The following is a 23,535-nucleotide window of genomic DNA, read 5'->3' on the forward strand; positions in this document are numbered from 1 at the left end:
CTTTGTGACCAATCCAGCCAGACCAGATGTACTGTCACATTTCTCCTTTTTGCCAATTTCTTCCCAGCAGATTAAAAAATATATAAGGGCAAGTGCAAGGAGAGGACTGGAACACATTCTTTTCCAATTCTAGCAGAGAGGCTATTGGAATTCGATTCAAGATGGAACACACCCAAGAGGTTGACAAGGTGAAATACTAAAGGGCATAAGCAGACGTTAGGTCGGCATAGTGCAGGAGGAGAAAAAAGTGAGACCCTATACCATGACCATATCCGTGAAAGGAGTTGAAACCTCCCTCTGGAATTTTGATGCCAGGGGAATGATAATGAAACCACAAGCAAGGGTATTGGCAACTGCATTACAATTAAGTTGCAATGCATACCGCTAAATCCTGTGACTGTCAACTTAAAGAGCCATATCAATAAATGGGCAGAATTTTGTTTTTAAACAGGCAATCAGAAAATGTAGTTCCACATACCCTGTTTTACAATGCAAGGGGTCTACTGAATATAAAAATTGGCAAAGCCAATTGGTTTTGCATTTGCCATTAGTTTACGTTTTTTACACGTTGCACAGCAGTGATTAAACTACAGATACAGATGTAGGAAAAGAGGTGTCGATTTGTGAAGGTTTGAGTGGTTGTATTACAGAGATAGAATGGAAAGTAGCTTGTGCAAAATATGTAGTAACTCAAAACGTTTTGGCTTACACTAGGTTGAAATGGCCCGATATGAAAACTTATAAGGAAGAATTGTTGATTTTTCATGTTGCTAATTAATCATCATATCACCATGGTGTGTTAATGTGGCTTAGACAGCAAGTTATTCTGGAGAGTTTGAGGCAGATTATGGTGAACATGGCTCACGAGGAACATCATGGAATGAGTATTATGAAAAGGAGGGTGAGATGTGACTTTTGATGGTCTACAGTGGACGGGTACATGGGGGACAGGTAAGATTGTGTCTTTAATGTGTCTCTGAAAAGGGTGGATTATGCAAAGTTACCAATGGCCAGACCTGGCAGAGTTTGGGAAAGAATCTCCTTACACATCTCAAGTCGCTCGTAAGATAGTATAAATTATCACTGGCCAGCACCACAAGGACAGATGTGTGGAGGACCAGCAAGGCATCCATGTGGGCTGCAGGGTGACTGATGACTGGTGCCACTCTGGCTCAGGGGCTGGAGGCAGATGTGTGACCAGGAATTTGAGATGAAGGGTTCAGGTTGAGTGTTGTCAGACGAGGGCTGCATGGAGTGGCCAACAGGTGGGGTGATCCAACCCTGCATGGCAAGATTACTGACAGCAGCTCCTCACAAATATCAAGGAATAAAGGGTTAGATGATATAAATGTAATTGCTTGAGAGAAGTCTGTGCACCCATGACGAGGGGAAGAGCATCCGGCATGTGAAGAAAGAAAGGGGGCTGGTCAAGTCTTTTTTGGAAGGACAATGTCTGCAGGCTGGTGCGGTCGTGAATCAGGGGTGTGTGCTAACTCACAGGTTACATGTGATGGAGCGAGATTAGGAAATATATTTATTTCAACTCGCAAAGTTAAACTTCCATAATTAAATAATTGTACTAAACGTGAATGGAGTGAAAATTACTAATCAACCTAGAATAAATTGCAGATCATGATATATGGGAACTAATATATGTGCTCATATATGTGCTTTATGTTGCAAAAGCATGTTGGTGAAAAATAATAAACTAATCTTGTCTATTGTTTTGTCAGAATTAAATGCGGCTGTTTTAATAATGGCATGTGCTTATTTCTGTGTGCTCATGTTTTGTCTTTTCGTCTCTATGTTGCACAAATCTGTTTGTTGCTTCATTTGCTTCTGCTAAGTAACACAGATTAATGGGTTAATAATTAGCAAAGGTGGGTGGGTAACAGAACGAACTTTATTTCTCACATTAATCGATGTTTTGTGTTTGTTTATACATTAATTTTGCGAGTGGGCCTAAAGAAAATGGCTGCCAGTACTGCAGCCTTCGAAACTTGACCAGAGTGAAACTTTCACACATGCGCAGAGTATTTTGCTGAGCTGACAACGTTTAATGCAGAAGAAATCCTGGTTGAGTTGAATGTGTTCTTGGTGACATTTCCAAGGACAGGACGTTGAATGGCCTGCCAAGATTAGGAAGTAAATGTTTCTTCCCATCAAAAGTATGGTTTTGAGGAAGCAAAGAGGATGGTGAAACTAAGAACAATAAGGGCTATGATGAGGCCCCGGTCTTGGTCAGGAGTGTGTGACCTGACAGTGGACTGACATGGCTCAGCCATTGGAACGTTTGGATTGTTAGAAAAAACGTCTGATAAAGATACTTTAGTTAGTCAGAAAAGGTATAAAAACTGTCCCCATGGGAGGGAGGGGGCTCTTGCTGCTCATCTTCTCCTGATTCCAGTTAGGCGTGACGTGCTGACGGACTCTCTTTGGAGCACGTAAGGATCAATAGGGCTGAATGACTTTACTTGTATTCCTTAGCTGAAGTGAGTTTTGGACAGGGAAGTTAGGGCTTAGGTGATGGAAAACTGTTTATTCTTCATTAAATCATGCTAATTGATTTTGCTTGAAACTGTTGGTTCTATTCGCTATACTTCAAATAATGCTGCTTGAATAAAAAGATTCTAATAAAATGCACTTTCCTCGAATAAATAGTTAATAAATAAGATTTTTGAAAAGACAAGCTGGTCTTGTTATTTCAGAGTCATGTTATCATCAGCAGATCCATTAGCCTAAGTGACTTAATTAAATGCAAAGTTTACAAAAACCACGGTGAAATCATTATACTGCAGTTGTATATAAATGTGTATATAATTTGTGAATAGGTTTTATTAATTAGGTCACATGATTCAGTTGCCCAAAATATGTCACATTAGTTTATGGGCCTTGTGAGTGTTTTATGATTAATGGTGAGTATTGTGAAGTTGGGTAGCGTTGTTATGACATATTTTCTATAGGGGCGCTGGATCAATTCTCTGGTAGCAGAGGATGGTTACGGTTGCTATGGTAACTGACATGCTACATGGTAATTACATAGGATCAATGTTTAACATATGTTGAGTTTGTTCACTTGTTACATGTAGTCAAAAGGTTTTTTCCTGCAGTGTGAAAAATCCTAGTTGTGAAGTTACACAGTGCATTTGTTCTGTTTCAAAATAGTGGTATTGTCATATATCACTAGTGTTGTAGACGTACAGCACGAATTTAGGGATTTTAGGTGTGCTAGGTAGAATGTATAGTGAGGATTGTCTATGAAATTGTAGCTTTTGAGTATAGGGACTTAGAGCCTGTTTTAAAACTCACCGCGAAAAGAGTAGTAGAATTTGATCCGAGCTTGTGTGAAGGGTAAGGTAGTGTAGTTTATTCTTACTGGCAAATGTGGATTTCTATGGTTGATTAAAGTCCTACCAAGATTTCATGTATGTATGGATAGGGAAACTTTCCGTTTGAAAGTGCGTAAATGATTTTGTAAATTCGTTCGACACTTGAATTGCTACTTTATGTGCATTCAGAGGGAAACGAGTTTGTTATTACTTGTTTAGAAGGGTAGAGTAAAAGTTTACTTTATCAACGATTGTATATTCTGTGAGAGTAGCGTCATCTATTCCACGCAAAAGAATACTTGAATGACTGTATAAACTATCACCTTATTTTAGCGAAACAGACAAATGGTTTGTTTATTTGTTGATATTAATTGAAATTCATTGAAAAAGTTTTCTTAAAATGGCGCTGTGAAAATATTTTGTGAAGGAGGGGTGAGCGCTAGGAGTGAGAGACGAGAAGCTGCAGCGGCTGTGTACGTCACAGGGTCCGCACTGTGATTGGGTAACATACGTCACAGATAGTGCACTGATTGGCTCACGTAACTCTGACGAGCTGTTAGCTGATTGGCTCTTCCTGAAAACAGCAATTCTATTGGTTGAGCAAGGTGGTGACGTAGCTTAACCTGATTGGCTTGTTGGTGTGTTTCGCGCACGGATTGGCTGGTTTTGCGGAACAACCAGGAAACATTTACGATCATTTTAAATCGAACGGATTTGATTAAAACATGAGTTATTACTACAAAAAAGAGGAGAAAAAGCTTACATGGCTTCAGAAATTAAAAAATTTCTTTTCACCCGATAAGAAAATTGAGACGCGAGGTGGAAAATTACTTCATAAGTATAAAACACCTGCAGCCTATATGGAAGGTGAATATGGTTATCATACTTGCCTATGGTTTGACAATTGGATGGATTATACCAAGGATGATGGTGTTTTAGCTTGGCCAGAGGATGGCTCATTTAATATGAGAATTTTGAAAAATTTGAGAGAAAAAATGATGGCTCTTGTGCCGAAACCTAGACCAACACAATTTGAGGCTTTAGCTGAATGGGAGGATGAGATGTTTCAACTTCAACGGGAAGCAAGTGGTATAATAAGACCTCCAAAATCAAATTTTAAAAGAGAAACCCATGAGGATAGAATGTGTCGATGGAGACAGGCAGACATGTGTGATGGTCTCTACCCAGTGAGGGTAATGAATACTGAAATACCAGGTCAAAAGAATACCCAAAAGAGAAATAATATTGAAGAAAGTGATTTGGAAGATCCAGTTTTAGAAGAAATATACCTTACAAATAAGAAACAGACTCCTTTAAAACCAGCTTGTTCATGGTCTACCCCGATGGTTTCTAAAGGAACCACACCAAGTGCACCTCCACTTAATGAGGAATCACCCAGATTTTACCTGAATAATACAGAAACTCCTGAAAGATTAGAAACAAGAACTAATTCTAGTGCATATGGTGAAAGTAGAAATTTTCCTGAAACTCCAGTTTCAAGAAATGAGACTCCTTCCAGAGGCCTAATGGGTGCTGGAAGAGATGAGGAAATTCCAAGTACTTCAGAATATTTACGATCAAAAGAGGAATTAATTCGACAAGTGACTAAAGGCATGGAAGCAGTAACAGTTCCAGTAACGATTGGTGCTGTTCAGCCTGTTTTCGATCAGGGAGGAATTAGACATCCAGGTTTGACTATTCCATTAAATGCAGAAATTCAGAAAGTGGCTGAAAATTTTGACTCGGAATTAACTGAAATACATCGAGAGAAGACAATGAGGCCTGATTTAACTTTTAATCCAGGTTCACTATGCAGAACACCAATGGGTGCAGAGTCAGATACTGAATCTCCAGAAAAGAGTGTTGAGAAAACAGATTTAACCTCAAAGCTTGACGTCGCGAAACTTAAAGCAGATTTGGAGGAATTAATCATTGGTACAATTGGACCTGACAGTTTAAAGTATTATCAAGATGATGAATTGTTGTTCATTTGCAAAAGCATACAATGGAAAACGAAAAATAAATATGAACAGCTAGAGGAATTGGCTACAGAATTAGAAATTGACCTGAGCAAACAGAAAAATTTGGGAAAACACTACAGATTAGATTTTACTGAAAGAGACATTGGGAATTTTAATGCGATGGGAAGAATTCTGCATATAAAAGATTTGATTGTGTACATCAAAAAGTTGGGTGATTTAAGCAAGTGGAGAGTGAAGTGGACAAAGAAAAGAGAGGAAGAAAGGAGAGAAAGGAGCATGGTGACTAATCAGTACCCAATGAGAGAAATAGCAGGAGGTGGTTACGTGCATGTTCCTTGGTCTAGACAGGACATTCTATTGTTCACAAATGATTTTCCTCGGTTAAGAGAAAAGCCAGTGGAATGGTATCGACAGGTGGACAGATTCATAAAGGTTTCGAAAGTTCTGTGGATTGATCTGGATGGATTCTTTGACATTGTTGTCCCATCAGATCTTTGGACAGAATGTAAAGTCTCTGTAAGTTGGCCAAAGGTAGAACCTGCTCAAGATGAAGCAACAGGTGCTCCATCAGCAGTTGTAATGGATCTATATGATAAAGTAATTGTCTGGTTGAAAAACAAAATTGCCCCTAAAGAAGTAGACTGGGTTAAAATTGACAGAACAAATCAGGAGCCAAAAGAATCAGTTCATTCATTCTATGAAAGACTACTGTTGGTTTTTAAACAGTACAGTGGCTATGAAAAATTAAGTGAAAAGGACATGAGCCACTTTATATACAGATTTGTTTATGGTCTGAGACCTGAAATTGGTGAGATGTTTAGAAACGGAATTGTCGCCTGGCAATCACTCTCAGTTGACGATATACTGAGAAAAGCAAAATATTGCAGTGATGAGATAGAAGCGAAGCAGAAGAAGCTTAAGGAAAAGGCAATGTGGGCTCAGGTAAAGGTAGCCGAACAGCAAATTGCAAATTTGGAGAACAAAAATGTAAATCTTTACCAGAATCAGGGACAAGGAAAATTTAAAGGCAATTTTAATAAACCAAAATTTAATGTTAACATTGAAGAGCTAAAACAAAAGCTGGCTTGTTTTAATTGCGGTGAAATTGGACACTGGAAGCGCGAGTGTAAAAATCCGCCCAGAAATTTTAAAAATGCATCATTAAATCCACAGATGCAGAATGATGTAAATCTGCAGCAACAGCTACAGCGACAATTAAATGAGCTAAATCTTCAGCAACAGCTACAGCGACAGTTAGCAAATCAGCAGAGTCAGATTCCACAACCTCCTCTTCCAAATTCCACAACCTCCTCTTCCAAACTGTGGGAGTGGTCAGAGGTATAATTCGGAAACAGGATTCAGCGGAGGTGATCAGGTAATTAGACCGCAAAGAGTGAATGTGCCAAATGTTTCTCGACAATTTTTGATGACAGAAAATAGTGGAAGTGATTCTGAGGATTACTTATGACGGTGCCTGAGAGAGGGGGAAGAGTGTGTGCTTGGAGCCACTCTTGAGGTTGACCAGTCTGGTCCATTTGTAAATGGCAAAGTGAATGATGTAGAAATCACTTTTCTTGTGGACACTGGTGCTACCCGTTCTACTGTTTGATCAGTGGAAATAGAAAACCTGCCTCTCTCTGGTGAATCAATCCAAGTAGTTGGTGTAGCTAATCAACAGATTAAAACAGATTTGACAGAGCCTATAAAAATTGAAATTGGTAAATTCAAAGACAAACACAGATTTGTAGTTTGTAACAGCAGTCCTGTAAACTTGTTAGGGAGAGACATTCTCTGCAAGATGAATTGCAAAATATATTGCTCACCGGAGGGTATTGAGCTTCAAACACTAGAAGAAGATGGGCTTTACAGATTGACAATGCTAATGGTTGAAGCAGAGGAAAGTAAATTATTTCCTGCATTTGATAAAGACAATTTACCTGAAGGACTGAAAAAGACAGTCAAAGCAGAAATTTGGGATTTGTCAGGAAGTGAGATGGGCTTGAAAAATTTAGACCCAGTTAGTCACAGTGAAACAGGGAATAGATTTTCCAAATATTCCACAGTACAAAATGAAAGCAGAGACAATTGAAGGTGTCATTCCTGTAATTGACAAATTCATAAAACAAGGTGTTCTAAAAGAAATTGAAAGCAGTCCTTGTAATTCACAGATTATGGGGATCAAAAAGCCAAACGGAACGTACAGGATAGTTCAAGACCTGAGAAAGGTTAACCAAATAGTTGTTCCATGTTGCCCAGTTGTTCCAAACCCAGCAGTGATCCTTTACCAGATTCCGCATGATGCAGAATGATATACAGTCATTGACCTTTGCAATGCGTTCTTTACTGTTTCATTGCATCCAGACAGCCAGCAAATTTTTGCGTTCCGGTTCCAAGGTCGCATATTAGCATGGTGTCGTATTCCTCAGGGGTATACAGAGAGTCCATCTATCTTTAATCAGTTGTTAAAAAAGTCCTTGGAGAATCTAAATTTACTTGGAAAATCGACATTGGTTCAGTACATTGATGACTTACTCATAGCAGCAAAAACACGAGATAACTGTGTCACAGATACAATTACTCTTTTGAATCATCTGGCAGATGAGGGACATAAAGTGTCACCTGCAAAATTACAGTTTTGCAAACAAGAGGTAAAATACCTTGGTCACAAAATTGCAAAGGGAATCAGACAAGTGACAATTGAGAGAATCAAAATGATTCAGGGAATGCAACCTCCAAAAACACAGAGACAAGTTAGAATGTTTCTAGGGATGGTTGGCTATTGTCGCCAATGGATTAGTGGATTTTCAGTAATTGCAAAACCACTGCAGAGATTAACAAAATCAGATATAAAAGATCCAACTGTTCTGACAGAAATTGAAATGGAAGCTTTTGAAAATTTGAAAAGAAGTTTGTGTGAAGCACCTGCTCTAGGTATGCCAGACTATGAAAATAAGTTTGAGCTATATTGCAGTGAAAGAGAAGGATGTGCGTTGTCTGTTCTAATTCAGAGACATGGAAAACTGAGAAAGCCAATTGCATATTCCTCAGCAGTGCTTGATCCTGTTGCAAAAGCATTACCAGGCTGCATAAAAGCAGTAGCTGCAACTAGTGTGAGCCTTGAGCAAAGTGAGGGAATTACAATGGGATTTCCTGTAAAAGTCTATCTACCCCATTCTGTTGAAATTCTTCTTACCAGAAGTAAAACTCAGCATTTAACAAGTAACAGGCTTACCAAATACGAGAACATTATTCTGGGATCAGATAATGTCTCGATAGCAAGATGTGTGAATTTAAATCCTTCCACATTATTGCCTGATGGTATTGTGACAGAAATCAGAAATGAAAATGACATTGATCATGAGTGCTTGGATGTTTTGGAATATTGCACCAAGCCTAGGCAGGACATTAAGGATGTTCCTTTGCCTGTGTCAGATTTTGTTTACTTTGTTGATGGTTCTTGCCTAAGAACAGAGGAGGGCTTTCTGAGAGCAGCATATTCTGTCTGCACAGTTGCTGATGTAATTGAAGCATCATGTCTTGAAGGAATTCGTTCAGCTCAAGTAGCAGAGTTGATTGCTTTGATTCGTGCATGTGAAAGAGCAAAAGATTTAAAAATCACTGTAGTGACTGACAGCCAATATGGATACGGAGTTGTGCATTATTATGGACAGCTCTGGTCTCAAAGAGGTTATTTAACCTCTGCAGGTTCTCCCATCAGAAATGCAAAATTGATCAAGAGATTGATCGATGGCATTCAATTACCAGAAAAGATTGCTGTCGTGAAATGTGCAGCACACTAAAAGGGAGGAGATTTTATCACAAAAGGAAATGCCTATGCAGATGAGATTGCTAGGTATTGTCCAAAAAACAATTGTTCAATTAATCGGGAGAAAAATGATGAACATGTCTTGAGCTCACTTATGCTAACATCAGTAGTTGAAACATGGCAGGGAGTAAAGGAATTACAAGATGAGGCAAGTGATGAGGAGAAAAACACATGGTTAAAAGCAGAATGTAGACAGCGAGAAGAGGATGGAATTTGGACTTACAAAGATGGCAGACCAGTTTTACCAAATAGCATGATTGCTGACATGGCCAGGATGTATCATGGTCAGGGACATATAGGAAGAGATTCTATGATCAGGCTTTTCAGACAGACTTGGTTCAATCCAAAGTTCAGAATAGTAGCAGAATCTTTTTGCCAGAGGTGCTTGGTTTGCCAACAAATGAACCCCAACAGAAAAACAGTTGTGAGCATGGGAACCATAGGACGGGAGGGTGGTCCATTCACAAGGTTACAAATGGATTTCATTGAAATGCCACCACACAACAAATTGCGTTATGTCCGTGTAATAATCTGTTTGTTTTCAAGATGGGTTGAAGCGTTCCCTACACGCCACAATGATTCAATTACTGTTGCAAATTATTTTTAAGGGAAATTATACCTAGGTACGGTTTTCCGGTGACTGTGGAAAGTGATCGTGGAACACATTTTGAAAACAGATTATTAAAAATGATTTGTGAAGCTTTACACATGGAACAGAAGCTACATTGTGCATACAGACCAGAAGCGTCAGGTGTTGTTGAGCAAGTGAATGGAACCATTAAGAATAGACTTGCAAAAATGTGTCTAGCTACAGACATGAAGTGGACTGATGCACTTCCACTTGTTTTGATGTCTTTGAGAAGTAAAAGACAGGTTTAAGCCCACATGACATTCTTATGGGCAGGGTCATGAGACAGGCATTTATACCAGTTGGAAAGTTGATGACTATTAATGATAGCGTCATTTTGGAGTACTGCAGGAACTTGTCTGACGTCGTGACTTCTGTGTTCCATCAGGTGGGAACTGAAGTGCAAACAAGAGAAAAAAAGCAAGCACATGATCTGTTACCAGGTGACTGGGTAAGGACAAAAGTTCATCGAAGAAGAAACTGTCTGGTACCCAGGTGGCAGAAAGCAAGGCAAGTCATTCTGGTCACGACAAATGCAGTGAAGTGCAAGGGTCTGAACAGGTGGATCCACGCAAGTCATACAATTCGGGTACCTACTCCTGAAAATTCTGACGAAGAAAGTGACACCACAGCTTATTCGGATTCTGAAGAAGAACCTGAGAGAAATCCAGATCCTGAAGATCGACAGGCAGGTCGACATCTGGAAAATTCAACTGTGAATGAAGCATTGAATGAAAAAGATTTGGAAATTGTAATACTAGACTCTGAAAATGATGAAGATCTGCTAGAAAAAGAAGCAGAGGAAGAGTCTGATCAAGTTGTGATTCAAGATCAGGAGAGTATTGAAAAGCAGAAAAGAAGCTCTGAAAGCAGGAACAGAAAATCTGAAACTGGGAAGTTGAAGGTAATTGAAGAAGAAGAAGACGAATTACCGAGTACCAGCTATGAAGATAGAGTTCCTAACGGAGTGAAATTGCTGAGTAAAGAAGTACCTGAGTCCAGGATTCAAATTTCTGACTGTGAAACTTAAGAGAGTGATGAAGATTCTCAGATAAGAAATTTCAGAAAAAGGGCTTGGAGAACAGAGTGTAATGTGACCGAGCCAAAGAAGAAATTACCAAGAAAAGGTGATAACTGGCCAAGAGAAAATGAAGGTCTGAAATTCAAATTGATAAAGAAATCGAAGGAGTAAATTGATGAGATTTCAAGTCAAAAGGATCCTGAAAAGAAAAGTGAAGCAGGAAAGAAAATAGAAGTCATTAGTGGTAGGGCGAAGAGAGTTGTGAAACCAAATCAAAAGTATAAGTCCCCTGAGTGGACTTACATAATTATTCCACCTGTAGTGGAGGTCAACAGCAGTAGTCAGGAAGAGATTGAAGACAATAGTGACAACGATTGAAGTATTTTCTGTTAAAATTAGGGTTCTCGTTTTTGGCATAAGGCTGAAGAAATTGTGTTAGGTGACACAAGGTCGAAGAAATCTTGTTAGCTGAAAAACAAATTGTGACGTAAGGTCGAAGAAAAGCTGTTAGAAGGTGGGGTTTTAATTAAAAAAAAAAATTAAAATAGGGGGGTATTAGAAATGTAGAAAATTTAGACATTTTTAATTTTTGATTTTTGTTTTCTTTACAAGGCTTTGTTAAAAGACTGAAAATGCCTTATGTTTTTGTTAATAACAGTTCAAGGTGTTCCATTCTTAGGAGATGCTGTAAAATGTCTTTGATTTGTGTGGTTTTAATAATCGTACTTTGGTTAGTTTTAGCTGTCATTTTCCCTTTTGGAATTGATAAGGAAACGTATAAGGCTAATATGACGAGCAAAGCTTCAGTTAAGCAAAACAAACATAGTGCGACAGGCAAAACTAACAGAATTATTGATCATAGACCAGAGATTCACCAAGATAGATCTGTTGGTCATTTTTCTAGCAATACTTTTTCAAGACTCCTGGCTGAGGATGTGAAGGTCATGGAAGTCAAAGAATGCTACATTTGTGTGAAATTGCCTGCTTCTGTTTCAGAGGGAGTGACATATAATATGCTTCCTCTTACTTATGACATAACCTGCAGTGTAATAGCTAGCTTATTTTATCAGACTGGTCGTTTGGAGTATTATTACTCTAATTATGATGAGATTTTTGCAAACCTAAAAATTGAGAAAAACTTAAATAAGCACAAACAAGCCAAACAGATGAGGGAATTTTTCATTGTGACAAATGAACTCACCTATGAGTATGCATTTAGAAATAATTTGACATGTAAATTGAGAACTGAGGAAAAGTCTTTCCTGAATTTAGTTGAGGAGAGAAGAGCAATTTACAAAAGAAATGAGATGCTAGAGCAGACTAAATCAAAATTCTGGCAGTTAGAGGACGGAAAGCTTAATGGTAAATCATTTGAGAATGTTGCTATACACATAGACAAACCAATTAGTGGTACATTTTGTATTAGGAGAGATAACACAATGTTCGTGGGTGCAAGTCATTGTGAGGACACTTATCAAATCATGGGGGGCTGGGGATTCAAAGGTGGCAAGGATCCAATTTTCCCTGGAATATATTTTGTATGTGGAGACAAAGCTTACTATAACCTCCCAGATCACTGGTATGGGACGTGTTTTGTTGGACTTGTATTTCCAAAAATATTCCATGTTTACAGAAATGCAGATGGATCATTTGAAATCAGCAGTCATGTAAACAGGTTTAAAAGAGAAAGTTTTTCAGAAATTCTGGGAGACATTTTTGAAGCAGTAATACCTTTAGTGGGTATAACCCTGAATGCAGGTAGAATCAGAAAATTGTCCACAATTGTTGACAGGTTGTCAACTGATACAGCTAGTGGTTTCCAATTAGTGAATATTGAGCTCATTGCTGTACGGTCCATGGTAGTGCAGAATCGTCTTGCTTTAGACATTCTGCTAGCAAAAGAGGGAGGAGTTTGTGGCATTTTGCATGTCCAACACTGCTGTACCTATATTCCTGATGAGAGTCAGAATATTGAGATGTATATAAAAAATATCACTGAGTTGCAATCAGAAATTGTACCCTTGGAAAAGATGATTTTTCAGAACGTTTATTCAAAAGATTTGCTGCGATCAAAACCTGGTTTCGAGAGATTGGTGGTTCAATTCTTGGCAAAATACTGACACCTTTATTAGTTATAGTTTTTGTGATATTGTTGTTAAAGATCAGTTGCATGTTACACAAGAGAAAGAAATACCTGAGGGAAAAGAAGAGAATATACAAGATTAGAAAGGAACAGGAGAGAGAAATAGAACTGGGAGAGTTTCGTAGAACTCAATATGAGAGTTGCAGACAAACAGCTGAGACAAGTCTTTAGAATTACTAACACAGTGAAATCAAAACATGTTCTTCTATGAGATAACATTGTGCTAAATTTCTGGGTGTGGTTTGGTGATTTTGAAATCACCAGATGAGGGAGTTGATGGAGCGAGATTTGGAAATATATTTATTTCAATTCGCAAAGTTAAACTTCCATAATTAAATAATTATACTAAACGAGAATGGAGTGAAAATTACTAATCAACCTAGAATAAATTGCAGTTCATGATATATGGGAACTAATATATGTGCTCATATATGTGCTTTATGTTGCAAAAGCATGTTGGTGAAAAATAATAAACTAATCTTGTCTATTGTTTTGTCAGAATTAAATGCGGCTGTTTTAATAATGGCATGTGCTTATTTCTGTGTGCTCATGTTTTGTCTTTTTGTCTCTATGTTGTACAAATCTGTTTTTTGCTTCATTTGCTTCTGCTAGGTAACATAGATTAATGGGTTAATAATTAGCAAAGGTGGGTGGGTAACAGAACAAACTTTATTTCTCACATTAATCGATGTTTTGTGTTTGTTTATACATTAGTTTTGCGAGTGGGCCTAAAGAAAATGGCTGCCAGTACTGCAGCCTTCGAGACTTGACCAGAGTGACACTTTCACACATGCGCAGAGTATTTTGCTGAGCTGACAACGTTTAATGCAGAAGAAATCCTGGTTGAGTTGAATGTGTTCTTGGTGACATTTCCAAGGACAGGACGTTGAATGGCCTGCCAAGATTAGGAAGTAAATGTTTCTCCCCGTCAAAAGTATCGTCAAAAGCAAAGAGGATGGTGACACTAAGAACAATAAGGGCTATGATGAGGCCCCGGTCTTGGTCAGGAGTGCGTGACCTGACAGTGGACTGACATGGCTCAGCCAATGGAACGTTTGGATTGTTAGAAAAAACGTCTGATAAAGATACTTTAGTTAGTCAGAAAAGGTATAAAAACTGTCCCCATGGGAGGGAGGGGGCTCTTGCTGCTCATCTTCTTCTGATTCCAATTGGGCGTGACGTGCTGACGGGCTCTCTTTGGAGCACGTAAGGATCAATGGGCCTGAATGACTTTACTTTTATTCCTTAGCTGAAGTGAGTTTTAGACAGGGAAGTTAGGGCTTAGGTGATGGAAAACTGTTTATTCTTCATTAAATCATGCTAATTGATTTTGCTTCAAACTGTTGGTTCTATTCGCTATACTCAAATAATGCTGCTTGAATAAAAAGATTCTAATAAAATGTACTTTCCTCAAATAAATAGTTAGTAAATAAGATTTTTGAAAAGACAAGCTGGTCTTGTTATTTCAGAGTCATGTTATCATCAGCAGATCCATTAGCCTAAGTGACTTAATTAAATGAAAAGTTTACAAAAACCATGGTGAAATCATTATACTGCAGTTGTATATAAATGTGTATATAATTTGTGAATAGGTTTTATTAATTAGGTCACATGATTCAGTTGCTCAAAATATGTCACATTAGTTTATGGGCCTTGTGAGTGTTTTATGATTAATGGTGAGTATTGTGTTGGGTAGCGTTGTTATGACATATTTTCTATAGGGGCGCTGGATCACATGGCTTAAGCAGAGGAATCCATTTTCGATTCACACCACTGACTGAGGGAGAATATTTTTACCCAAGATTCCGATCCCCATCATGACGGCTTAGTTGTGGGTGTTGAGAAGATTAAAGTTTTGTTACTTCTACCCTTCTGATGGGCCCAGATGTATGTATACTAAGTTTGACTAATACCTGACTCTCAAACCATTCTTATAGCTTTGGGGGTCTGGATTATCACACTTGGAGAAGTGTGATGGTTAGTAGTTCTTTTGGTACTGTCATTGGAAACACTGGCAGGGGCAATAGGTGATGTAAGCTGTTGTCCCTTCTGACGAGGGCCCTGGCACGTATTTTTTCGCACACTAAGCACTGACTCTAACCATTCACCAACTGGCTCAAGGCCATTTGTCACTTGAGGCAGAAACAATACGGAGGTGATATGGATGCACGACTACAGCACCAAAGTGCTCTGGTCTCTGATTGAGAAGAAAACATTGATTTCCATGATTTTCCCAAGGGCAGGAAGCCCATGGGATCTGTATATGTATGCACCTACAGATTTTATTAGGTTTACCAGAGGACCAAACATTGAGGACAGTAATTCTCTTCATCCATAGGTTCAGCACTCTCATAATACTGACTTTATACTGGCTTGATTACTTACAGTAGTTGAAACGAAAACCTGAGTTTCTTATGTATTTGGAGGTAGAATGTTGGTACGGCCTTTACTATGCAACCTCTCACATCACAATAATTAACTAACACTACTACGAAGAACTATCTAGTTTGATCCATTTAGCAACTCAATCCCATCCTCTAGGGTTAACAGCCTCAGGTTCAGATTGTATAATAAGTGCATCATTGTATGGGTGTTATATATCTGTTTTTCTTCCATCAGCGGTAAGAGTTCAACAGTATATGCACACTGTAGTATTGGGGGACTTGTTCATACAGTAGACCTATACTTTATGCTGTGCAGTAGTAACATGCCCTATTGTATATTTATTTTTCAAGTCTCCACTACCACCCAGGAGTGCAACTGGCTATTGATCCAGCGGCCTATAGAAAATATATCATAAACAACGCTACCCAATTTTATAACCTATAAACACAATTCTATACTAAATATGGACCCATTTATAAACCTGACATATTTTGGGCCTACTGAATCAGGTGGTCAGATTAAATCTATATACACATTATCTACAAACTATATACATTTTTATACATCTGTGGAAAGAATATTATCATTAGAATAAAACTTGACCATTTAAACGACCACCATTGGCGACGTGATCTAGCTAATAGTAACCTACACTTCTGAATAACCAAGACCAGCTTGTTTGTCAAAAGTAAGATTTTATTTACTAAATTATGGTATATAAGTTGATAGTTTTATAAATGAATTTAATTAGCAATAAAGCAAACATGATTGTAAAGAAATATGAGAAAAATACAATTTAAGCAAGTAAATCAAATTTAAAATGAATATATAAAGTTTAGCATTTCTAAAACCTAATTCCCTAACTGAACTAAATAGATAGAAATTAAAGAAAAGTTCTTTGAGGATTCTTACGTGCTCCACGCAAAGTCCAACAGCACATCACCCTCATCGGAAAGTCAGAAAGCAGCAGCCAGCCCATCCCTAAGGGCTTGACTTTTTATACCTTTCTACGTTAACTAAACTAGCAAAGGAAAGTTTTCAGAAATCTTCGACGTCCCATTGGCTAAGAGTGACAAGTGACATGTCACCCACTTTTCAAAACTTCCATTAAATCACATTTCTTAGAGACCATTGTCTCTTCCACGTGAAACCAGAAGCTTCCTGAGTTTGCAACAAATGTATAAAGTCATTCTAGCAGCGTCCATTGACTTTCAATTGACTTCCGCGGATGCCAAGTTAAGGACTGACAAAATGTTCTTTTTCGACCTTGGCCATGTCCGACAGAATGATGACAGCACATTAGTTTTTGCTTTGTGAACGCAGCTTTTGACGAATAATTTATTTCAGAATGGGCGTCTCGTGACTTTTGCAGAATTACAAGTCAGCTCTTTTCTGCGACTCAAGTGACTAGGCCCAAAAGCAGGCAACTTATGATTTCTAGTATAAAACAAACACAAGAAAAGTATTAATGTAAGAAATAATGTAGATTCTGTATCCACCCCAGGATTTACTAATTAATTAACCCACCCGATTAATCAAAATGTTACCTAGCCATTGCAAACAAATAAAGCAGCGTTTATATCTACCAGTCTCCGTTGTTCCATGAGACTTAAATGCACCTAGAATAGTAGAAATGACATCACACAGACAAGGAAAAGCAAAACAAGCACATGCTTCTTTTAAGTTTGCAGCAGTTAGTAATGACAAAAACGAAAACAATAAATTATTTTATTATTTTGCACGAACAAAAAGATGCAACAATTATGCACGTTTATGAGCACACATGTTAGTCCCCCCATGTGTAAAGTTTAATCTAAGTTGTATTAGCACGACATATCACAAATCATTAATATTATTATTCATGTTATGGAAATATGACTTCGCGAGTTTAAACAAAATTTTGTTTTCTATCTCGCTCCATCAACTCCCTCATCTGGTGATTAACAAATCACCACACTAGCACTCAAAATTTTGATAATTTAAATTTCTAAGAAATCGATTCAAATTCATTTGTATCAGTAAACCTAAAAGTCTGTTTCTGCATAATCTTTGGAATTAGCATAACGCTCTCTATGTAATTCCTGTAATTCGATCTCTCTTTCTTCTTCTTTTCTGAGTTTATAGATTCTTTTCTTTTCTTTCAACTGTTTCTTTCTTTTATGTAACAAACAACCTATTTTGGTCAAAATAAAAATGAATACTATTATAATCAAAGGTGCCAGAATCTTGCCAAGAATTGAACTTCCGATATTATGAAACCAGTTTTTAATTGCTTGAAACCTTTTTGAAAGTTTCCCTGTAAAATCATCTTCTTCTAAAGGAATTATCTCTGAATGCATTTGTGTAATATTCTTAATATACATTTCAATATTCTTACTTTCATCAGGTATATATGTACAACAATGTTGTACATGTAAAATGCCACAGACTCCTCCCTCTTTTGCTAGGAGTATGTCTAAAGCAAGGCGGTCTTGAATTACCATGGATCTAATTGCAATAACTTCAACATTTACTAATTGAAATCCATCAGCAGTGTCAGTTGATAATCTATCAACTATAGTGGACAATTTTCTGATTCTCCCTGCATTTAGGGTTATACCAACAAAAGGTATTACAGCTTGAAAAATATCTCCCAGAACTTCAGTAAAAGTTTCTCTTTTAGCTCTATTTACATAATTATGAATTTTAAACAATCCTTCTGAATCTCTGTCAACATGAAACACTTTAGGAAAAACAATTCCCACATAACAAGTTCCATACCAGTGGTCTGGAAGGTTGTAGTAGGCTTTGTCACCACAAACAAAATAAATCCCAGGAAAGATAGGATCCTTTCCACCTTTAAATCCCCAACCTCCCAAAATCTGATAAGTATCTTCACAGTTACTTGCACCTACAAAATAATTATCAAAAAGTGTATTGTCTCTTCTAATGCAAAGCTTTCCACTAACTGGTTTGTCTATGTGAATTGCAATATTTTCAAGCATTTTGCCATTTAATTTCTCATCCTCTTTTTGCCAGAAAGCTGACTTAGTCTGCTTGACTAATTCATTCCTCTTATAAATTGTTCTTCTCTCCTCAACCATATTCAAAAATTTCTTTCCTTCAGCACTTAGTTTACATGTTAGATTATTCTTATAAGCATACTCGTAAGTGAGTTCATTAGTAACAAGGAAAAATTCTCTCATTTGTTTTGCTTTCTTATGCTTGTTTAAAACATTATCAATCTTAATATTTGCAAAAATTTCATCATAATTTGAATAGTAATATTCTAAACGTCCAGTTTGATAAAATAAACTAGTTAATACACTACATGTTACAGCATAAGTGAGAGGAAGCATATTATATGTTACTCCCTCAGAAACAGAAGCAGGTAACTTAACGCAGACATAGCAGTCTTTTGCATCCATTACCTTAACATATTCACTCAATAGCTTTGTGAATGTATTACTTGAAAAATCACCAATTGATTTATCTTGATGAATGTTAGGCTGATGATCAATAACTTTTGTAGACGCACTATGTTTAGTTTGACTAACCAGAGCTTTGCTTGTTATGTTAACTTTGTGTAATTCTCTATTCATCTCCAAAGGGATAATCACAGCTAGAACCAACCAGAGCAGAACTAAAATGAGCAGACATACCAGAGTCATCTTACAGCATCTTTTAAAAACAGAACACTTTGAAGTGCTCTCCTTAACATAAGGCATTCTTGGTTAATTTTAGCCTCAAAAATAAAAACAAATTTTTAAAATTTATATATTAAAATTTATATACACCCCCCTTTTAAAATTATTATTTTTTTTTTTTTTTTTTTTTTTAAAACCCTAAACAAGATTTCTTCGACCTTATGTCATACATAAGTTTTCTTCAACTAAACAGTTTTTCTTCGACCTTGTGTCAACTAACAAATTTTCTTCAGCCTTTTGCCAATTTAATATTTCTGTACTTCAATCATTGTCACTAATTTCTTGGATTTCGTTTTCTTCTTCACTACTATCATATATGTCAATAACAGGTGGAATTACTAAGTAAGTCCACTCAGGAGACTTGTATTTTTGGTTTGGTCTTATTATTCTCTTCCCTTTTCTCGATATCACTTCAATTTTTCTTACAACTCCAACTTCTTTTCCAGGACTCTTTTGACTACTGATTTCTTCAACTTGTTCTCTTGGCTTTTTGATCAATCTGACTCTCAATCTTCCACCTGGCCAGTAGTCTGCTTTTCTCACGTACTTCTTCTTTGGTTCAGAATTATTTGATTCTGACTTCCAAGTCCTTTTCTTTCTGTTTTCACTTTCACCTTCCACGTCACTTTCTTCAGTTTCGTAGTCTGAAATTTCAATTGACTCAGGAACTTCTCTATTCGGCAATTTCACTCCTTCAGGAATTTCACTTTGTCTTCCATCACTGGTACTCGGTAATTCGTTTTCCTCCTCTTCCTCAATTACCTCCAACTTCCCAGATTTCGGATATTTGTTCCTTACTTCAGAGTTTGTTCTCTGCCTTTCGATACTCTCCTGGTCTGAAACTTCTTTTTGTTCAGCTTCTTTGTCTTCAATGGAGACAACTGAATCCTCAGTTATCTTTCCTTTTAACAGATTCTCTTCACCTTCAGAATCTATTTCAATTATTTCCAAGTCTTTTCTTGTCAGATTTCCATTCACTGGCACAGTTTCCAGATGTCGACTTTCTTGTCGATCTTCAGAATCTGGAATTATTTCACCTTCTGTTTTGCCTTCTGTTTCAGAATCAGAATCCTCTGTAGTATCACTTTCAACATCAGAACTCTCAGGAGTTGGTACTGGAATAGTATGACTAGGATGTATCCAACGTTTCAATCCTCTGCACTTTACAGCATTAGTAGTGATCAAGATTATCTGCCTAGGTTTCTGCCATCTAGGAGCTAGACAATTCCTTCTCCGATGCACTTTTGTTCTGACCCAATCGCCAGGTCTCAGATCATGTGTCAAAACCTTTTCATTTGATTGAGCTTCAGTTCCCACCTGATTAGACACAGAAGTTACCATATCAGATAACCTTTTACAGTAATCCAAAATCGCACTGTCATTTATGCTCAACAGTTTACCTACAGGTACAAAAGCTTGCCTCATAACTCTTCCCATTAATATTTCATGAGGACTCAAACCTGTCTTTTTATCTGGTGTACTTCTTAATGACATCAAAACAAGTGGAAGAGCATCAGTCCACTTTATACCTGTTTCAAGACACATTTTTCCAATTCTGTTTTTAATTGTTCCATTTATTTGTTCAACTACTCCTGATGCCTCTGGTCTGTATGCACAGTGTATTTTCTGCTCAATGCTCAAAGCTTCGCAAATTAATTTCATCAGTTTGTTATCAAAATGGCTTCCTCCATCACTCTCAATAGTGACTGGAAAACCGTACCTTGGGATGATTTCTCTGAGCATTAGTTTTGCCACTGTAATTGAATCACAATGTCGTGTAGGGAAAGCCTCTACCCATCTTGAAAACAAGCATACAATTACAAGTACATATTTCAAACAATTGTGTAAGGGCATTTCAATGAAATCCATTTGTAACCTGGTAAAGGGACCACCTTCTCGACCAATTATTCCTGTCCCCACCACTGATTTTCTGTTTGGATTCATTTGTTGGCATGACAAACACCTTTGACAAAAAGATTCAGCAATAGTTCTAAACTTGGTATTGAACCATGTTTCTCTGAAAAGTCTAACCATAGAATCTCTTCCTAGATGTGCTGGACCATGATATAATCTGGCCATGTCAGCAATCAAACAATTTGGTAAGACTACTCTGCCATCTTTGTAAACCCACACTCCATCTTCTTCACGTGGTCTACAATCTGATCTTAACCATAAGTCTTTTTCATCATCTTCTGCTTCATTTTGTAAATCTCTAATCTCATGCCATGTTTCTACAACAGTTGTTAGCATTAATGAATTTGAATCAGTTTCTTTACTCCTTTCCCGATTGTATGAATAATTTTTCCTTGCGCAGTATTTAGCTGTTTCATCTGCGAAGGCATTTCCCTTGGAAATATAATCAGTTCCTCTAGTGTGCGCTGCACATTTAACAATGGCGATTTCTTTTGGCAATTGTATTGCTTCAATTAATCTCCTAATGAAAACTGCATTTTTAATTGGTGATCCTGCTGATGTCATGTATCCTCTCTGTGACCAGAGTTGTCCATAATCATGCACAACTCCGTACCCATACTGACTATCAGTAATGATGGTAACTCTTATATCCTTTGATATTTCACATGCACGAATTAAAGCAATCAATTCAGCCACTTGTGCTGAACGAACTCCTTCAAGACATGATGCTTCTTCAATATCAACGACTGTACAAACTGAATATGAAGCTTTTAAGACACCTCCTTCGGATCTTAAGCATGACCCATCTACAAAGTAGACAAAATCCGATTCAGACAAAGGTCTGTCTTTGATGTCTTTTCTTGGTTTAGTGCAGAATTCCATGACATCTAAACATTCATGTTCCGTTTCAATGTCATCAACAATTTCAGAATCAGGCAGTAATGTAGAAGGATTCAGATTCAAACATCTTGAAATCGAAACATTATCTGCTCCCAGTATGATTTTCTCATACTTTGTCAATCTGCTACTTGTTAGATGTTGAGTCTTACCTCTTGTCAATAATATTTCAACTGAATGAGGCACAAAAACTTTCACTGGAAATCCCATTATAATCCCCTCACTTTGTTCGAGGCTGATACTTGTAGCTGCAACTGCTTTCAAACAACCTGGTAATGCTTTTGCAATTGGATCAAGAACTGCAGAGAAGTATGCAATAGGTTTCTTTAAATTTCCGTGTCTCTGAATTAACACAGATAATGCACATCCTTCTCTCTCACTGCAATACAGTTCAAAATCTTTTTCATAATTTGGCATACCTAAAGCAGGAGCTTGACACAAGCTCTTTTTCAGATTCTCAAAAGAATCCATCTCAGCATCATTGAGAATAATTGGATCTTTTACATCTGACTTTGTTAGTCTTTGTAGTGGTTTTGCAATTACTGAAAATCCACTTATCCATTGTCGACAGTAACCAACCATTCCCAAGAACATTCTGACCTGTCTTTGTGTTCTTGGTGGTAACATTGCTTGAATCATTTTTATTCTCTCTATTGTTACTTGTCTTTTTCCCTTTGCAATTCTGTGACCAAGATATTTTACTTCTTGTTTGCAAAACTGTAGTTTTGCTGGGGACACTTTATGTCCTTCTTCTGCAAGGCGATTTAACAGAATTATTGTGTCTGTTACACAGTTTTCTCTTGTCTTTGCAGCTATTAACAAATCATCAATATACTGCACTAGCGTAGACCTACCAGGTAAGTCTAGGTCTTCTAATGATCTTTTTAACAGTTCGTTAAAGATTGAAGGACTTTCTGTATAGCCCTGAGGGATTCTTGACCATCCGAGGGTCTTACCTTGGAATCTGAAAGCAAATATTTCATAACTGTCTGGATGTAAGGGAACAGTAAAGAATGCATTGCAAAGGTCAATGACTGTATACCATTCAGCATCATGTGGAATCTGAAATAGAATTACTGCTGGATTTGGAACCACAGGACAACATGGAACGACAATTTGATTAACCTTTCTCAAATCTTGTACGATTCTAAATGTTCCGTTAGACTTTTTAACTCCCATAATCGGTGAATTACAAGAGCTACTCTCCATTTCTTTTAATACACCTTGCTTAATTAATTTTTCAATTATAGGTGTAATACCTTCAATTGTTTCTGTTTTCATTTTATATTGTGGAGTGTTTGGAAATTCTATTCCCTGTTTCAATGTAATTTTTACTGGATCTACGTTTTTCATCAGACCCATCTCATTTCCAGTAAAATCCCATATTTCAGATTTCACTGTTCCTTTGAGTTCTTCAGGTAAATCTTTTTCTTCAAATGCAGGAAACAATTTTGTTTCTTCTGCTTCCATCATCATCATTGTCATTCTGTATAAACCATCTTCCTCCATTGTTTGTAATTCAACTCCATCAGGAGAACAATATATTCTACAATTCATTTTACATAGGATGTCTCTGCCTAATAGATTTACTGGACTACTATTACAAACCACAAATCTGTGTTTATCTCTGTAGTTTCCAATTTCAACTGGTACTGGATCAGTTAAGTCAGTTTTAATTTGCTGATTACTTACTCCGACAACTTGGATGGTATCCCCAGAGAGAG

Source organism: Lissotriton helveticus, chromosome 10 (assembly GCF_964261635.1).
Source record: "Lissotriton helveticus chromosome 10, aLisHel1.1, whole genome shotgun sequence".
Taxonomy (NCBI): domain Eukaryota; kingdom Metazoa; phylum Chordata; class Amphibia; order Caudata; family Salamandridae; genus Lissotriton; species Lissotriton helveticus.